At 45.3% G+C, this 14,387-nt stretch overlaps 1 protein-coding gene across 10 annotated transcripts in view; it reads right to left on the bottom strand.

Annotated features, from left to right (window-relative positions):
- The window catches only part of LOC132698809 (tyrosine-protein phosphatase Lar), a 1,212,853-nt gene that overhangs the window by 532,906 nt on the left and 665,560 nt on the right, over positions 1–14,387 (bottom strand). For all 10 annotated transcript variants that reach the window (XM_060665109.1, XM_060665108.1, XM_060665111.1 and 7 more), the window contains one exon: positions 2,071–2,099. The gene's annotated coding sequence lies outside the window, so the exon portion shown is untranslated. The remainder of the gene's footprint in view (positions 1–2,070; positions 2,100–14,387) is intronic.

Genomic DNA, 14,387 nt, shown 5'->3' with positions numbered 1-14,387 from the left:
CAAAATTTCTGTTCAACAAACAGAACACTATAAGTACAAAAGCCAAACATAACAAATTTATTGAAGAAACCTTAAAATCTGTTCGACAATTTAATCAATCTAATCCTAGTTGGATGGAAGGACAAAAGTCCGCAGGGTTGCCGGAGTATACACTTTACGCTCAATTACTGACCGGGTATGTTTCGGCTATGGTGGAGATTAAAGGTAACGCATAGTAGCAATTTAAAAATGTTAAAAATGTCTCAACTAGATAGGTCGTGATTGGCTAAAAAACGCCTAGTCAGCAGAACATAAGTTTCGCAACTTCCATTTAATAATAAACTCGGAAGGCGGGTACCCTCTGGTCTGACGTTACGAATGGCTTTTCCTAGGACTTTGTATAGTCGCTCGTCCTGATGACCCATGGCTTCCCCTATTGTCCTGTCATAAAGTGCCAGTCATGCCAGTATGGCTTGCCCATAAGAGTATTACCATGGAAGTCGGATAGCTAGTGATGTGTTTGATAAAAGCGACTTTTAATTGAGAACTCTACCTTAAAAGGGACGGGGGAAATTGAAATTCATTTATCGCCAAATTTTTTCCTAGAACGCGTCTGTACCGTCCATGAATTATAGATTGGAGTTTGGATAGTTTCTCGGTCAGAATTAAGTCTCTAGTACTCTTAATCGACTATCGCAAATGGCGCGCAGCTAGTTAAAAGATGAATAGGAGTTTCCTTCTCGTTTAAATATGGCCTCCAGGTGTTGTCGACAATGTGTTATGGAGCTGTCCTCTTCAATGAAGTCGTCCTGTCAGGTCTCTTACCACCAGTACTCGTGCATGCGTAAAGCTGAGATCTACTTTTGGCCATTAAAATTCTATAAGATATTCTTCTTCATTTCATTTACAAATCCTTTGGATTTCTCCTGCGGCGGTTGTTTATAAATCAAACTTGCTGACGTCTCGCTAATCATCCTGTTGGCTTCTCCTTCCCATCTCAAATGAAAAATGGAACATATTCTACTTGTCACATATCCATCCTGCCCAAAAATTTTGTTAACAAAATTGTAAGACTATTTCAACCTGAGTTACTGAATCCAGAATTAAAACACCTTACATCTGCTCCTCTCTCTAATAATTTCCACATTAGATGTATTAAGCATTGGATCACAAAATACACTTCACCCAAACCTTCCCAAAGACAATGAGACCCAAAACAACCCGATATTTGTCACTGTTGTCCTTCTTTATATTCAAAACATTACTGATCAAATATCAAAAGTTCTTAAGAAATATAACGTCAAAACCAAAAAAATTCCCAACTTCTTCGATCCGTCAAAGATATAATTGAGATATCAAGAATTTACAGCATTCCATGCATACGATATCCCCTATTTCATAACGACAAATATCAAACAGGTTCAAAGAACATGAAAGAGCCTTAAGACTGCGACAAATGAACTCAGCAGTTGCCAAACACAATTATAAAACCGTACATCAAATGTTATTCGATAAAATTAAAATTAGATCTATAAGCAATCGAATAATCTCAACTCAAGTCTTTACCTTTCACCAGCATGGGAATCAGTCATCTGAGGTATGGTTCATACCCCTTCTTTACTACAAACAATATATAAGCAGGTACAGAGTAAAATGCGAGCCAGATTCAGTTAAGCTGTAAAGAAGCCAACAGGATAATTGGCGAAGCGTCAGGAAGTTTGACTTATACACAACCGTCGCAGAATGAATCCAGAAGATTTGTAAATAGTATTCTTTGAAAACTTGATCCTCATATCGTTTTTACGAACATTTTAAATGTTGCCATTATATGAAACAAACCCGTGATTCTCTCTGGTGTACAAGATTTGGATACGGCACATATTAAAAACGCATTTGTTTTATTGGCACCTTAATTCTGTTTGGTGTTTCAAACTCACCATTCTTGGGTTTGATTTACATTTTTTGTTATTGCGTTAAGTAGTGTACCGATAAAAAAACTCATTTTGGTGGATAACAAGTTTGCAAAACCATTCGTTCTGGGATATTTAAGGATATTATTGTCCACTTAGCTAACTAGATAATTTTACTTACGGATTACGTGCCAGTGCTCCTAGAAATCCCTGAAACAAAAAACAAGTCATTAATATTAATACAGAGGAAAGGTGGTAAAATTCGTTTTTGAGATTTGGTTCCTAATTGATGAATGCCAGAAGGGGTTTTTAACGTTATTCTTTTCGACAATACTGCCGATGAGTTTAGGCAATGTTGTAACAAAGAATTGAGTTCTATAACTCATCTTTTTTCCTCTAAAACTAACTTGTCGAATAACAATTACGAGTGCTCCACTTCGCTTCATTGCAAATTTGGAAATTGTCACCATTTCAAACGTCACGGTCCTTTACAAAATTCCCGAAAATGTTTCGATTGACTGAATACCGTCAAATATAAACGCAATTTTAACAACTAATTCGGAAGTGGAGTTTTTCTCGAGCTTTTCCCGAAGTTTAAACCTCAATCCCTATCCAGTTTCTATCCAATCATATTTCTATCCCAATCCTCTTCGGAGAAAAAATAATGAGTTCCGAAACATCCAGTCTCCCGGGCGGCAGCGGCTCTTTATTACATTTCCCAATTTGGTCAATCAATTTCTTCGTGTAATTAAATCAGGTTACTTTGGGTCTATGAAATTTTCTCGTAATATGTGGGACGATGACGCAGAAACGACGTAAAGGAAAGTTTGATGCACTGTTATTTTACGGCGCTGACGGTATTTTCCTCCATCGCTCACAAAGGATATTTTGTGTCCTCCATTGGCATCATTATAAGTACGGAATGGTTCGTGCAGCGATTCGTTGATGGATAAGATCTACTCGCGTATTCGTTACGGATTGATATGGTCGTCGATATAAAAATAATGATGTACAAACGATACACATCGAAAATGCAAAAATGTAATTTGATACTGATGAGCGGCCCAGTGAAAGGCAACCACTTTTTACACACACAATAGCTTTACCTACATTTGCGTATCGCTTAACATTAGATATCCACACAGCATGTTTACAAACCGAAAAAATTAAACAATAATCTTCTACGAACGCGCTGAAAGGCCACCAACAGAAAATATAGGTTTAAATTTAAATAGGAAATTTGTTTAGGAATAACTCAGAAATTCTGAAAAAAAGTTAGAATTTCTGACATAAGCCTCTCGTAAAGAACATTCTGAATCCAAACGTTCTCCGTACCTTTTCATCTTTTAATTATTTATGAATAAAATCAGGAAAAATAAGTCCGAAAATGCTTTCAAATTTTCATCATATTTCAACTAGAACTCGACAGATAAAAAAAAGATTCGATTTATGTAAATAGTATGCTGAAAATATCGCACTCTAGAAGCAACACCTAAACAAGTTCGAAAATCGTAATTGTCATGTCAAAAAAAAACTGCCATTTTTTTTATGACCACACAAAAAATTCAGAATAAAATTAAAACATTCAATTCATGTTGAGCTCAATCATAATATTTTGGTGTTTGGTACCTCCAGTTTAGAGAATCTTTATGAATCACAATATGCAGGGCTAGTCAACGATAGAGTAAAGCCCAACTTTTGGCACCCTTGTACATTTTTATTCAAAGTTCTAATATAACTTTTTAAAAATGCCGGTACCTTGATTAACTCATGTGCTGAGTTTGAATAAATTTTAATTAGCCAATATTCATTTATTGAATTAAATATGATGGCATAATTGGAAAAGAGGAATACAACAAACACGTCAAGCTGGACAATGACATATCAAAATTAAGGTTGGTTTACAATAAAGCCAGGCATATTTGGTTTTATGTATTCAAAATAATCTGAGCATGTACATTATTAATTTATTTACATACACTGCTTAACAGGATCAAACCCAATTATAGAGCAGGAGAACACCAACTACATTTAATCAGAATTACAACATTATTTACAAAGTATAAACCCCACCACGCAAATACACTAATATTGCAAAAAAGATGATCCACAACAAAACGAACATTGGTATTGGTATTGGTATTGGTATTAAAGGGGGGCGCCCTCGCGGGCGTCCAAGCACTTAGGCCACCAGATGGGCCCGTTGTGCCCCCAGGCCGCTCTAGAGGGCGTCCAGAATGCCGCCCCTCCTGTAGAAGGTCAGCAACTCCTTTAGCCCAATACCGTGCACTGAGTCCGGATCGATCAGGGCCGTTCCGAAGACTCCCAATCTTGCCCATGTCAAGGCAGGGCACTCGGTGAGCAGATGATACGGGGTCTCCTCCCCTTCCATGCACCACCTACACTCCGGGTCGTCTCCAATGCTTAGCAAGCAGAGATGCCTCCTAAGCCTGCAATGTCCTGTGTAGGCCCCTGTTAGTGCTCTACACTCCCTCCTGGTCAGTCTAAGCAGCTCCCTGGTCCGAGGAAGGGCGGGCCCATCCATCATAAGCCTCGCCTGCCTCATTCCTGGAGCAACTCTCCAGCCCCCCGCGGCCCGGTCTCTCGCCCAGGCTTCGAGAGCTCCCCGCCTCACACACGGGGCGATCCCCAAGCGGGGCTCTGGCCCTATATGCCTATGCGAGGAGCCCTCCCTGGCTAAGGCGTCCGCTGCCTCATTGCCCCGGACACCGGTGTGACCCGGAACCCAGACCAACGTGACCTTTCTCTCCTCAGCCACCCTCCTCAGTACCCCTTTGCACTCCTTTATCAACAAGGAGCGCGTACGCACTGACTTCAGCGCCATGAGTGCAGCCCTACTATCCGAGCAGAAGAAGACTCTCCTGCTTCCGTAGTTGAGCCGAAGCACCTCTCTGGCCGCCATCAATAAAGCGAAAATTTTCGCCTGAAACACAGTGCAGTACTGACCCAGAGGGACCGACAAGCTTGATCCCGTTGTCTCGCAGTACGCTCCAGCTCCGGCCAGATCTCCCAATTCTGGACCCGTCCGTGTACCAGACAAGTCCATCCCAGGAGCCGACTCTGCCCTCTCTCCAATCTTCCCTTGATGGAAAGAGAAAGGTCAATTTATCAAAGAAGGTCATCTCGGGGATCATGACGTCACTCGGCATGCCCATGACCCCGCGATCCCCGCGACAGCCCTCTAAAATGTCGTACGGACCCCGATTGAGGGTTCCCTCCCTCCAGAGCCCGCAGCTCGCCAGCCTCACAGCTGTCCTGGCCGCCTCCATCTGCACCCGATCCGCCAGAGAGGGCAGCCCCACCAGAGCCTCCAGGGCCCTCGTGGGCGCCGTTCTCATGGCGCCCGTTATGCAGAGGCAAGCCAATCTCTGCAGTCTGTCAAGAACTAGCCTTGCTCCCGCTCTTTTGGTCCCCGGCCACCATGCCACTGCCCCATGCGTGAGCATAGGCACCACCATGGTACCGTAGATCCACTGCATGATCTTCGGCCCCAGGCCCCAAGTGCCCCTACCGCTCTCCGGCACGCCCACAGAGCTCCAAAGGCCGACCTGGTCCTTGATCTTATATGTTCCTGGAAGGTCAACTTAGAGTCCAACCATACGCCCAAGTACTTGACACTTCCGCTTGCAGAAAGAGGCACCCCATCCATCGAAATGTTGAGGTTGCACTCCATCTTCCTTTTCCTAGTGAAGATTACCATCTCCACCTTGCTAGGATTGACAGCCAACTTGCTGTCCAGGCACCATTGTGAGAATCTTGCCAATGCCCCGTTCAGGAGCCCCTGCATCATCCTCACGTCCGTCCCCTGCGTCATTATCACAAGGTCGTCTACATATGCCTGAGCATAGACCCCGTGTTCTTCCCTCAGAATATGCAATATCTCGTTCACCACCAGGCACCACAGGAACGGGGACAAGACCCCGCCCTGTGGACAACCCCGTGATGAACCGATGGAGACCTGCTCCCCACCCAGTCTTGCCTCGACCCTCCTGTCGGTTAGCATGGAGCGAATCCACCTTACAATGGCCGTCCCCACTCCAGTACTCTCCACCGCCCTGCAGATCGAGTACAGGGCCGTGTTATTGAAAGCCCCTTCGATGTCAGCGAACACGCACACCGACAGCCGTCCCGAGCCCATACCCTCCTCCAACCTGGAAGTCAGATGGTGAAGAGCTGAGCCCACAGACCCGCCACTTCGGTACGCATGCTGAGCTGGCTCTAAAGGGGCCTCCAGCTCCACCCAGTCCCTCAGATACCGGTCCACCAGCCTCTCCAGAGTCTTCATAATGAAGCTGGTGAGGCAAACAGGCCGGTACGACTTCGGGTCTCTGTAGTCACTCTTCCCTACCTTGGGAATGAACACTACCCTGCTGTGTCTCCACAGCTCGGGCACGTACCCCCTCGCAATGGAGGCCCTGAACAGGTCCATCAGCGGGCTGGTCAGGAGACCTCCGTCCCTTTGCAGCAGAGCCGGAAAAACTCCATCCCCGCCCGCCGACTTGAAGGGGCCAAAGCTGTCAATAGCCCACCTCAGCCTACTATGGGTAACCACCCTCCTTGCCGTGGCGTAGTCGCCTCCAAGACGACCCCCGGCTTCAATATTCCCCCCTGTGTCCGGATCAGCGGACCCTGGGAAGTGCGTGTTCAGCAGCTGTTGTAGTGTGTCCGCTGGTCCCGCTGTGTAGCCACCGCCGGTCCTGCGGACCACCCCCAGTCTTCCCGCAGGGTCACTTCTGAGTACCCTAAGGAGCCTAGCCGCGTCCGGGGTATTCATTACTCCGTCGCAGTAGCCCCTCCAGGCCCTCCTCTGTGATGCCCGTAGTTCTTTTTTGTACTGTCTGCGGACCTCCCTATAGAGATCCCAGTCCGCACCTTGGCTGCTGCTCCTCGCTGTATTGAACAGCTTCCGCACTTTCCTCCTGAGACGCTCCAGGGAAGAGCTCCACCAAGGAGTCCTTCCCGCCCTATGCTCCTCTGTCTCAGGGCAACTATTCTCGAACGCCCGCATCATAGCGGAGCTGACTCGGTCGGCGGCCTCGTCAATCTCCTCCATTGTGCGGTGTTTCCTTGGTAAGCCCCCTAGGCGCCAAGCAAGTTCCTCTCTATAGAGTTCCCAGTTTGTTGCCCGGGGGTTCCTAAATCTAATGGGTTCCCGAACACCCATCTCCAACCCAAAGGTGATGTATCTATGGTCCGACATAGAGTCTTCCCCACAGACACACCACCCAGTTATTTCCGGGAGCAGAGCCCTGGTACAAAGTGTTAAATCTATGACCGAGCTCCGACCCGTCGTGAAAAACGTGGGTTCCACCCCTCTGTTGGCCACCTGCAGCCCTGCAGAGGCCAAGAACTCCACGAGGTCTCCCCCCCTTCTATTCGTTGCCGCGCTGCCCCACAAAACGTGGTGAGCATTGCTGTCGCAGCCAATCAAAAGAGGAAGATTCGCCTCCTCGCAGTAGGAGACCAAGTCACTGATCTCCTGCGGAGGACAGCTGCGGTCGCCTGGAAAGTACGCAGAGGCGATCACTACCTCCCTCACGCCGTCCCGAGTGGGGGATCTGACCAGAATTGGAACCAGGTCCCTGGACGCCTTATCCCTTAGGAAAAAGGCCTCCAGCCCCATGGTTAGAATACAGGCCCTGGGACCGTCCTCTAAGGAGTCAACACTATGCAGCATCGATCCTCCCAGAGTTAAGCCCCTAACCCTTGATTTTACAATCCAGGGCTCTTGGATCAGTACAATAGATGTACCGCCCTCCGAAATTTTCCTGCATAAGTGGGCCGTTGCAGCCCTGCTGTGTTGCAGGTTAATCTGTAATATCCCCGTGAAGATGTTATTGCGGGAATACCACCTGCGGGTCACGATGCTAGCCTCAGCCCGAATCCGAGCCCGAGGTAGCACCTCCCTCCGCTTCCGCTTCCTGACTGGTGGACCCTGATGGGATTCCCCGGTCAACTTCCATCTGAGATACCTCCTCGGTTCTCGCTTCCTCGGAGGGCCCTCCGGAGGTTTCCTCCACAGAAGCCGTGGGCGCCGCCTCTCCGACAGGCCCGCCAACCTCCATGGACGAGCCCTCCTCGCGTGAGCCCCCCGCGGCCACCTCATCCCCCTGCGGCCTCGATGCCGCCAGGTTCACTTTTACCTGTGTCGCCAGGCAGAAGAGAAGTGAGCCCTTAGCCGTGATGGCGCTTGCCGATTTCTCGTCCACGCCCACCACCAACCTTGTGCCCCTTACATCCTCCGTCCTCTGCCAGACCCTCCAGGCACGGCAATCTAGGCCATTCTGAGCTGCCAGGCAGCGGACTAGTGCCTCATTCGAGACACCCGCCCCCAGGCCCGGAATCCATATCGCCGCCCTTCTCAGTCTCAATCCTTCCGGATCGACCTCCACCAGGTTTGCGAGTCCCCAGGGCCTGACGTTAATCAGCTCCCTGCGAACCCACTCCCTGGTTTCTTCATCCATCATCTCGATTAGGATGTGGCTCCTCCATAGCCTAACCGAGCGTATCCGGGGAGGGGTGTATTGCCCCCCCTGCATGATATACATGCTTATGCGGAGGTTAAGAGACCCTATGAACCGCAGCAGGTCCTCGGAAGACAGGTCAGTTTCCTGTCCTCTGAGGCCCACCACCAGTTCAGGCCCCCCCTGCCGCCGCTTGTGCATAGGACCGAGCCCCCCTCACAGAGCCCCCCCGGGACGGCCCGCCTTTCCCGGGCCTAGCTTTCGCCGGGCCACGTGTCGGCCGCCGACCCCCGGCAGGTGCCCCAACCTGGGTGGTCTCTCCCATTTTTCTTTTCCGCTTCCCGCCTGCCGTTTCCGGTGTGCCCCCTATGGAGCCCTCCGTTGACGGCGTGGCAGGATTCCTGGGCGCCGGAAGAGAGCCCGTCTGCGGTTCCGAAACCGTCACCGCGAGTCTCTTCTTCTTCGCCCTCCTTTTTTCCGCCCCACTCCTATGTCTGGGGCGGTGTGTCATCGAGGTGGTGTTCCCGGTTTGTACCGAGCCCTCCACCCCGCTGGCGACCTGGGGATCCTGTTCGGATCGCCCTTGGAGGGGGCCTTCCTGAGGACGCCCCTGCTTGCTGGAGCCCCCCTGGGTCCCCTCCTCCTTCTTCATTACTTCGCATTTCATTTTTGGTTCCATAAAGGTCCCACGAGTAGCTAGGGAAACATAACGGTCCACCTCTGCAGAGCCCCGCATGCAGAGGTAAGGCTTCCTTCCCCGAGGTGCGCCCGGTGCCTCGGGGTTGGGATCGGTAGAGACTGATCTTCTATTCAGCCATGCATCCCCTAGGCCCGACCCCCCACCGTAGGATTTAGGATTTTTATTGAGGTTTACTCCTCTTGGTCCAAGTGGTGAAGCTCAGACCCCCCGCGTCGCGTGCCCACTCGTCGAGCCGGCCCCGACGCCTGGTTTATCAACCGACTACAAGCCAGTTGGCACCGTTATACCCTGTGCAGGCCCTTAGCCACGACACGACAGCTGGGCAGGGTAAGCTGGTTCACGACTGGTTATTTGTCAGCCCTATTGGATTTTTACCTCCTCAAGCCTCCTTATTCCCAGCCACCCAGGCCCGTGAGGGCCTGGGCTCCCCCATCCGCCACCCGGGGGACGCGCCTCATGGATTGCTTAACCACAGAGGACAAAACGAACATAAGAAAAATACTAATGAAGCAAATTACTCAACTGCGAAGGCAACGAAATTGCAAGAAGACTAGGTACAACAGAATTTTAGCCTAATGCTACTCAAACTGCAATTAAAAATGTCTAAATCGCTGGTACGGTTGGAAACGTTGCACATATTATATAAGGGAGAGAACTTCAAGACATACGCGGTGGGAAGGTAAAAGGTAGCAGAGTATTGCGATGCTAACCGTGGATCCATGAAATTCAGCTGCTCAAGTAAGTCAGGACAATATACCGAATGAATCAGCTTGTATAACAAAACTTCCATCGACAACAAATTCAGCGTCCCAGTAAGAGGAACACCCTGTTCAGGATAAGATCCATGAGTTTTATAAAACATATATTTTAGAAATCGCTTTTGTTTGGACTCACAAGTTCTGCGAACAAACGCCATAACCAGGCGACCAGACGGCAGAGGCATATTCTAACTTCAAATCAATAAAAGCGGTAAACAAAAGCTTTATCGAGTTATGTGAAGCAAAATCCCTACCGCATCTGACCAAAAAACCTAGAGTTTTAGATGAGCTTGCCACTATTGACTCGATGTGATCGACAAACGACAACTTTTTATCGAATATTACACCTAGGTCGCGCACTGAGTCCGGTCTAGCGAGAGATGTTGAGCCAATGCTGTAGTCAAAGAGAATTGGCGACGATTTCAAAGAGTAAGTCATGACACTATATTTGTTAATATTGAGAGGCATGATGTTGTTGTTGCACCACGGATTTGGAATCTGCAGATCATGTTGCAGTCGAATGCAAACAAGAAAATGACTTATGACAGCATACAGTTTTAAGTCATCCGCATAAAGAAGGTATTTGAAGGAAAGGTCCGGTCCTATGTCATTCATAAATAGAATGAACAATAACGGCCTTAGGACGGAGCCCTGTGGCACACCCGAAGTTACATTATATTTGCTCCAACTGAAACCATTCACGAAAACGTATTGCCTGCGGTTAGTTAATTATGATTCCGTCAACGTGAGTAAAGAGGAGGAAAATACAATTCTAGATAATTTGTTTAACAGAATGCTGTGATTTAGTATTTTGTTAAATCTACATAAATAACATCCAGCTGTGCGTGGTCATCGATGGCATTAGCTATATCCTGCGTGATAAGAAATAAATTTGTAGTTGTCGATCTACCCCTTATAAAACCGTGTTGTTTCGAACACAGCTGATGACTCGTCGCCGAGTAAATAACATTATAGAGAAGGATTTCGAATAGCTTGAAGAAGTTGCATATTATCGAGATGGGTCTATAATTACTGATGACATTATTGTCTGATTTCTTATGAACGGGACAAACTCTGGAAGTTTTCCACGACTTAGGAATGCGGCTGGACTGAAGACAGAGACTAAATAATCGCTGAAATGGCTTGGCGAGTACATAAGCGGAGTCCTTTAAAAGCAGTGATGGTATGACATCTGGTCCTACGGTCAACTTGAGCTTTAATTTCTTACAAGCAGATATCACTTCATCTTCGGCAACATTCCAAACATCTCTGACTTGATAATTCAGAGAGCCATTTGCCTTGTTACCCAAAGGTAGGTTAGATCTGGGAATAAACGATTGTTTAAAGAAATCTGCGAAACCATTAACGATATCAGATGGGTTGTTGAATTGACAACCCTCATGGGTCATAGAATCGGGAACGCCAGCGGCATCCTTTTTGTTTTTCACAAATGTCCAAAATCTCTCAATATACCCTCGATAGGCAGTATCGATTTCGGTTTTAATAATTTTTCTTAGGTTTGTGAACTGTGCGGAAATCTCATCGTTAGGCGCCTTTCTCATTTTTTTGTGCAGTTTATTTTTTTTTTAATGTCACGTATTATAGAACTAGTGTACCATAAGGGAAATCTATTTGAATAATTGGTATATCTTGGAATACATTCATTAAAAAATGCATACAATTGGCTGCAAATTAAGTCATTGGCTTCAACATCAGAGCACTCTCCGATAAAAGACCAATTGCAGTCCGCCAACATTCGATAGAGGCGTGGAAAATCTGCCTTTCGAAAATTAAAATTGCCCTGAATGTTTGTAGCAAGATTGGAAAGTAATGTTGGCTGCATATAATTAACGGACAAAGAGAGTGCAGGATGGTGAGCATCCTCCTTGACCAGCAAATCGAGAGATCTCTCTACCTGGCAGCAATCATAGTTGGAAAGGACTAGATCCAAGATACGATTGTTCGCATTACGAACAAAGTTGAACTGCGGCAGGCTAAGAGTATGCATAAAATTGATTAGCACATGGGTATGTGCATTTATTTCTCCAGAATGTAAGAACTGCGAGAACTTGGCGAGATTAAAATCCCCCAGAATTAAAAATGTTATTATTATGTAGGTAGTCTAAGGACAAGAAGAATTGTAATATATTCTCTAAATCATCAACAGCCACTGGAGGAGGAATATAAACGACAAAGATTATGTTTTTCTCAAACTCAAACTCGGTTCTTAAGAGTTTCTTATTCCTTAAAGCATTGGAATGAATTTCATTTAAAGGAAGTTTTAATAAACAAGGAAGCTTAAAGGAAAGACAATAAATTTGACCCTCAAATCTTTTATTATTTATTATTATAAGTAGATGGGCAAAGGATTCGGCACCTTGGGCCAATAATATTTCCGTTAAAAGTATTTCCCAAATACTTCCCCACTCTAACCAGATCTCTTCTTCTAGGGCGGGTTCAATTTGATTTTGTAATACGTCCATATAGGTTTCTGCCGTAAGGTTGTAGTCCATAAAAAACGGAGCAATAATATGATGTCCCAAGTTACCCCACATTTATTTTTTGAGGATATTTGCTTCGACTATGAACAAAACGATATTTATTGTCTTGGCCCCAATACTGACAGTTTTGAATATTTGGTTCGATGTTGGTTACATTCATCAATAAAACAAATATTTTTTAAAAATCCCTATCATTATTTGTTTTTCCATTTCATCACCTACTCGAACCTCTTGGTGCTTTTCGTATTTATAGAAAAAATATTTGTGTTTGATGTTTATTTATAGCTTGATCAAGAATAGTCGTACTAATCATTTTGTTTTCCTCCAGATGCAATAATATGTTCGAATATCTATTGGCCATTTCTTCTGCTCCATTATCGACATTTTCAGCGAAACATATTTGCAGTTATTTATTACGGTGCCATTGAACTCGAATTGGGTAATAATAAAAAACCGGAAACATTTGATAGTAAGACTGTTCCCTGCATAATGCCGCTTAATAACGGTTCCTTTTTCTTCAATTGAATACAGCATATTCAGCTTTAATTACAGCGCGTTTAATAACAATCACAAATTAAAATATCATTACTGTCACGAATTTTTGTTTGATTTATCACTGAAAAAAATTTCTAATTTTGCTGTTATAACTAATAAACATAGCGGAAGATTGACTTATTAAAATTTATTCAAACTCGGCACATTCGTTAATCATACCGGCCCCTTCAAATAGTTATATTACGACTTTGCTATAAAATGTACAGGGGAGCCAATATTTGGGAATCTAAAAATTAACATTAACAATATTCACTCCGGTATCCAATGAAATTTCAATTTCAAGATAATAACCGTCTGTTGCTTTATCTACTTCTACAACAAAGTTCTTTCTCCTGTTCATTTTTTAATCTTAACAGAGCTCTGTTGGCTAATAGTTTTGTGATGGACAACTAAATGTTAGAAAAGTTAAAAAAAAAACTCAATAAAAGCGTGCTATTTAAAAAAATCGAGATTTTTCTTATATTCGTTTATTTCTTAGATATTGGTAGCATCTAATTCAAATTAAGTTGCATATGTCCTTTACGTCATTTTCAAATAACGCTAATATCAATACAAAATTTTTTTGCAAGGGTGAAAACTAGAATTTCTTTAGAAAAACCAAAACATTGGCAAACATTTTAGGTTCAGGTATGTATTAGTATTAATAAAAAAAATGTTTGTTTTAATTGTCACGCTTTTTGAGCCACCTCGCATCTTTAAAATAATTATTAATTGTGCATCCTAACATTCCTTATAACTTTGGTATTTTCTTATAATCTTGGAATCCAATGACATAATGATATTTACTCTCACCAGCGCTTAAATTTCATTTTTATATGTACCTATCCCGCAAAAAATATGAATAGTGTTATTAAAAGTTGTTTATTGTAAATCTTTCATAAAAAATATTTTATATAGCGTGCTATTTAAAAAAATCGAGATTTTTCTTATATTCGTTTATTTCTTAGATATTGGTAGCATCTAATTCAAATTAAGTTGCATATGTCCTTTACGTCGGAAAGGCGGCGCCCACGGCGTCTGTGGAAGAGACCTCCAGAGGGCCCTCCGAGGAAGCGAGAACCGAGGAGGTATCTCGGATGGAAGTTGACCGGGGAATCCCATCAGGGTCCACCAGTCAGGTAGCGGAAGCGGAGGGAGGTGCTACCTCGGGCTCGGATTCGGGCTGAGGCTAGCATCGTGACCCGCAGGTGGTATTCCCGCAATGACATCTTCACGGGGATATTACAGATTAACCTGCAACACAGCAGGGCTGCAACGGCCCACTTATGCAGGAAAATTTCGGAGGGCGGTACATCTATTGTACTGATCCTAGAGCCCTGGATTGTAAAATCAAGGGTTAGGGGCTTATCTCTGGGAGGATTGATGCTGCATAGTGTCGACTCCTTAGAGGGCGGTCCCAGGGCCTGTATTTTAACCATGGGGCTGGAGGCCTTTTTCCTAAGGGACAAGGCGTCCAGGGACCTGGTTCCAATTCTTGTCAGATCCCCCACCCGGGACGG

Source organism: Cylas formicarius, unplaced genomic scaffold, assembly GCF_029955315.1.
Source record: "Cylas formicarius isolate icCylForm1 unplaced genomic scaffold, icCylForm1.1 PGA_scaffold_2__14_contigs__length_35257938, whole genome shotgun sequence".
NCBI lineage: Eukaryota > Metazoa > Arthropoda > Insecta > Coleoptera > Brentidae > Cylas > Cylas formicarius.
This window is presented reverse-complemented; position numbering and strand designations above follow the sequence as displayed.